Consider the following 5934-nt stretch of genomic DNA (forward strand, 5'->3'; position numbering starts at 1 on the left):
AAAGTAGTGTTGTTCCCATACCACCATGTACTCGATACCTGTACTCTTTTCAAATATTGAAGAAAAGTATCGATGCTACAAATATATCGGAGAGAAGTACTCAATACTTACTCATATCGAACTCATTGTAAAATTCCGTAAACTAATATAAAACTAAGGCTATAAACATTGTTCACACCTCATGTGTTTGATTTATTTCAAATTTTTAGGGTTGATGCATAAACATAAATAATAAATAAATATGAAATTTGAGCTTGATTAATACGTTTTTAAAAACTTTACAGCACAAAAACAATTCGATTTAATAGTTTTCCAAATATCTCGAGATCGGGGGAAAATGTGCCATCTAAAAAAAATTAAAAAAAATCACGATGGTAGCTCTGAGTATTGCGCAATATTTAAGTATAGTAAAAAATTATATTTGCAATATGTTTTTCCTCATTTTCGCTTTATGAAAGAAGAGTAAAACTGTTTGCTGTATGCGATTGTAATAGCCTTTAGTTTATAAGTATTTTCATATGTTAAGCTGATGTTCCTTTACAATTTTAATCACCATTATCACAAATAAAAGTTAATATTCAACAGTAATTATATGTGCAAAATGAACTATTCTATTTCCGCCTGCTCCAGTGTTAAACATTTTCAACAGAAATCTACACCAATGACTGTGTGGTAAAAATTTAAATAAACCATTTTATTATTTTCCCTAGTTATATTTTTTGCCCATAAACTAATATACATTTATAAAGTTTTTTATATTCATTTCATAGAGTAAATGAATACAATTATTGGGAATAATTATCATAGATCTAGTATTGGTTTTTCATTTAACTAATTGAAGTTGAAGTATTGCACATATAATTTTTTACTGGGGTACAATAATTTGAGTTATGAATTTCTTTTACACCGAAGTTGAGTAAAATGAGTAGGTACATTACAAATTTAAAAATTTTTTAATTTTTTTTTTAGAATTTTTTTGAGTATGCAGTATTGTGGCCTTTTAAATTTTAATAGTATAGTAAAGTATAATAAAGGGTAAGTTTTAAGCGATTGCAAAACTGGCGTTAATTTTTTTAATTTTCTTTGAAAACGGTTTTGCCCATTTTTTTCCATAAGAAAAAATTGCAAAAAGCCGCCAGCATAAAATGTATTAAAAATGAACACAATTTTGCAGTAGCTTAAAACTTGAAAATGTTTATACTAATATTTAATGGGCTACAAGACTGCTTACTCGAAATAATTCTAAAAAAAGTTTAAAAAATTTGTAAGTTTGAAATGTACTCATTTTACTCAACTTCAGTGTAAACAAGTAAGAAAGTCTAAGTTCGGGCGGAGCCGAACATTAAATACCCGGCGCAATTATTAAATATATGTTTTCCACCTTTCCGAAAGCTACCGCTACACGATAAGCCGGGGTGTATAAATTTTAAGTAAATTAGCGTCCTTAAATTTCGAAATATTGCAGTTTCAAGCATTTCTGAAGTATACCGTTATATGAAAAGCGGTCGTAATTTTAGTCCGATTTCAATAATTTTCAACGCTTTGCTTTTATGTGGCAAGCAGAATAACCATACCGAGTTTGGTTCAAATTGCTAGAACGGTTAGCGAGATACATATATGTGATCATAAGTGGGCGGGGCCACGCCCATTTTCCAAAATTGTATCATAAGCGTATTTCTTGGTAAAAAATTGTTGCAACCATCAATTTTGAATAAATTAGCTTTAATATTTACTGATTTATCGAGGATTTCGTATTTTTCTAAATTACCGTTATATGGGATGTGGGCGTGGTTATTGTCCGATTTTAAAAATTTTCAGCCATTTGGTATGTTGTAGCAGGACCAACAACTGTGCCAAGTTTGGAAGAAATTGGTGCAGCGGTTACCAAAATATACACATGTAACCATAAGTAGGCGTGGCTACGCCCATTTGCCAAAATTTTTTAATATTCTTATTTTTCGTCTAAACCTCATTGTAAATATCAATTTTGAGTGAATTATCTTCAGTAGTTACTAAAATATCGCCCTTTTCGTATTTCTGAAAATTACCGTTCTATACCCAAAAGAAGTCCACGTACCAAGTTTCATTAAGATATCTCAATTTTTACTCGAGTTATCGTGTGCACAGACGGACGGACGGACGGACAGACAGTCACCGCTTAATCGATTTCTCTTTTCATTCTGATCATTTATGTATACATTTGTCTATATCTATCTCGCTCCGTTTTGCCTGTTACAAACAACCGTTATGTGAACAAAGTTGTGCACAAGTGGCTCGGGTATAAAAAAAATCATAACCCAAATTATTGTAGTGTGCACCCCATACAGGGGGATGCCGATACCATACAAAATTACAAATAAATTTATTAATTCATAAAATCAGTTCATTTCACGGAGTTAAAAAAAACAAAAGAAAAGAAATAATTGAATTAATGGGCTTGTTATGCAACATTACATACACATGTATGTACATACATACATATGTATGTGGAAAAATATATGTACATATATCACATTTATGTACATTACATAAAACACTTTGTTATATGGTGCTAAGCAAAAAATATTTAGGAACGTAAAATTTCATTTCGTTCTGTACTAAAATACACTCTTTTGCACTCAATGCATAAGAACTTATATGCTAGGTATGTATGTACATACATATAGTGGTCCACAAATAAAAGTCTAGCTGGTATACAACAAACACCATATAAATTCAAACTTGGTACAAAAATTAGAAAAATTCTGCTTATTTTCACCAAATTTTCAAACTTTTTAATCAGAGTTTTGGTATGCAGTTTTGTAGACATTTCATTCTAGTATAATGAAGTGCAAGTTTCAAGCTGCTATAAAATCCCGTTAAGTTTTGGCATTTTTTTTGCTGGCAGTGTTCTCCATATAAAAGAAAAACAAGATTCCGGGCAGCAGGATCGCTGGATATCGTGCTGGGCACGCGGTCTGAAAGGACGAGTTCCAGAGCCGCACTGCCAGGGCGGGTGGAAATGACTAGTTTCCACGCCGCGCCTTCGCTTCTCTATAATTAAGTTCACTGGTGTTGGGTAGTCGCGGTCTGAAAGGACGAGTTCCAAAGCCGAAATTGATATATTGCGGATATCGAAATTTATTATATTGCGCATCATTTGATGATATCGGAGAAATCCATTCCTTTTAGTCTTCTAGCATATCTCGGGCTAAGAAGATCTCTCGCTAGTCGATTTGGATGGTTCATTAACCGTGCTGAGTTCACTGGTGCTTAGCCCTCTTATGTCCTCATGCACCGTATTTACATTAAGATCTTTGTGGATATTCGTATTTTTTATATACCACGGTGCTCCGCATATGGCGCGTAAAATTTTTGACTGCAGTCTTTGAAGTCTGTTAAAAATGGAATTGCACGCTGTGCCCCAAAGCCCGATTCCATATGCCCAACATGGTTTAATCATCATATTAAAAAGCAACATCTTGTTATCTAGGCTTAATTAAGATTTGTTTCCTATAACCCATTGAAGGCTTGCTTGCTAGTTTCGCTTGAGAAATTTAGTTTTCTATATGCTTTTTCCAGGTAAGTCTTGTATCCAGTGTCATCCCAAGGTATTTGACACTATCTTTTGTGGTATAGCCTTGCTGTTTATTTTTAGTGGTGGGCAAGTTTCTTTCTTCAAAGTAAATGTTGTCTGAATACACTTGCTTTCGTTAACCTTTATCTTCCAAGAACCTAGCCATAGCTCTAACTTTTTCAAATATTCTTGCAGCTTGTAAGAAGCCTCTTTAGGGTCTGAACTATTACTTAGGATAGCTGTGTCATCAGCAAACGTTGAAATGGTTAGACTATCATCAATTGGCAAATCACGTATAGGTCCTAGAACACTGCCTTGAGGGACACCTGCATATATTGGGTGCCTTTCCATTCTAAAGGAATTCTGCCTGACTCTGAAGTTTCTCTCCAGCAGAAAACTTTCCAGAATTGCATGCGTATTTGCAGGGAGTGAAACCTTTAATTTGTATATAAGGCCACCATGCCAGACTTTGTCAAAAGCTTGAGAGAAGTCCAAAAATACACCGGTGCAGTATTGCTTCCCTTCGAAGGCTTTTCTAATACAAGAAACAAACTGATGTGGTGGTATTATTTGGTTACTTGTTAGTGAAGGTTGTATTTTTCTCAATAGAAGTTTTTCAAATATTTTGGAAAATACAGAAATCAAGTTAATCGGCCGATATGAACCTACTACCGTCGGATCTTTGCCTGGCTTTGGCACCATAATTATTTCCGAAAGTTTCCATAAGTCGGGGAAGTGCCCCAACTTAAGCATGTTATTACAAATATGTAACGAAAAATGTACGGCAATTTGTGGAAGCTCCTTTATCATTTCACCTGTAATCCTATCGTAACCAGGCGATTTATTCTTCTGAATATCATGAACAATGGCGTTAATTAAATCTTTCTTTTTAACCCGAAGCGGATTTGTGGTAAAGCTATTGGGGGGTATTGAAATATTGGAAGGATGAGAGCCTTCATTGGGTCTAAAGCCTTGTGAAAGCGTTTGCTTTATCCTCGTTATTCCTCGCCCAGCTTCCGTTCTGAGTACGTAATGGTGCTTCTCGAAGAACGGGCCTCTTCGCATGCTTCAGTGTTCGCCAAAGGGAGTAGTCACACAGTGCTGTGTCTCCATATAAAAAGTGGGCAAAAATAGAATAATGGACGGATTTGAGTAAAAATTCGTTTCTTGGTGGATTAGAGTACGGAGATTTCTTTCTCTCTTTAGCTCTTACTTTTTTCATGGAAACTGAGATTGAAACTGCAAAATTTGATATTCAGAAGTAGTTCCAATACTGAGTAGTTATTTTATTATTTATACAGGGCGTTTTCCTAATAATATTAAAGACTTCAAGGCTTCATTCTATGGCTTAATTCATGGCAAATAAGATTCCCTATATATCTCTTACGCAAACCCTCTAGGAATGGCAGCTACTTTCATTTTGTCCTTTTTGACTACAAAATGTTTTTTTAAATTGATTATATCTTTTGGTGTGGATCTCACACGCTTATAAATTTGATTCATTCAAGACGACATTAAATACTCAAAAGGCAAATATAATTTTGTTTTCCTTTTTATTAGTTACTTCGCACGAACAAGAGTTGTTGCAAAATACTGAATCAAAAATTATTTGTTTTATCTAACGCCGTTTATTGAAAAATTAAAGTCATCATGCAGTCAAATTCCAAACTACTCAGCAAACACACTAGTTCATTGACTATATACATGAATTGTGGTGTATTCATACATGAATTTTGTGGTGTATTCATACATGAATTCATTCATGAATTTCGGGTTGAAATCATACTAGTCAGAAAAAGTGTAATCTATACTAGCTCTTCTATAAGTGTAATCTATACTAGCTCTTCTATCGAGCTCTTCGATGGAATAGTTTTTCAACAAATGCTCTACCCTTCGATTTTTTGTTCTCCGTGAAGCTTCGCAAAATTCTTCTTTTGAAGGTCTTCCCCGTTCAGCACAGTTATCCTTATTTCCATTGGAATCCGGAAGGGAAAGGAATGTCCAATTTAGCCATTTAGAATATGTTTTTTCAAAAGCGCTTCTTTTGCGGCCACTATAATTCCACTTATTTTTCATCTCACTATTAAAAAGTTTTATTTTTTGATTCAAAAGTGCTTTGTCGCATTTAGCGTGTATTAATTTGTCTTCAAAAAAAGCAGATAATGCAGACACTCTATCTGATGGACGAGTAGAAATCCAGATATCAGCTAAAATTGAGTTTTTTATAATTGAATTCATATTAATATTAGTTTTTTCACTATTTTACGCTTCACTACACAGCACAGAACACTACCGCGTGTGTCTACAGTAATAAACTTTACTATTTTTAATGAATGTTTTGGCATTTAAGTAATGGAAAATACTGTGGTAACTGTAAT

This window comes from Rhagoletis pomonella, unplaced genomic scaffold (assembly GCF_013731165.1).
Source record: "Rhagoletis pomonella isolate Grant_MI unplaced genomic scaffold, Rhpom_1.0 Rhpom_scaffold_00017, whole genome shotgun sequence".
Classification (NCBI taxonomy): Eukaryota; Metazoa; Arthropoda; class Insecta; order Diptera; family Tephritidae; genus Rhagoletis; species Rhagoletis pomonella.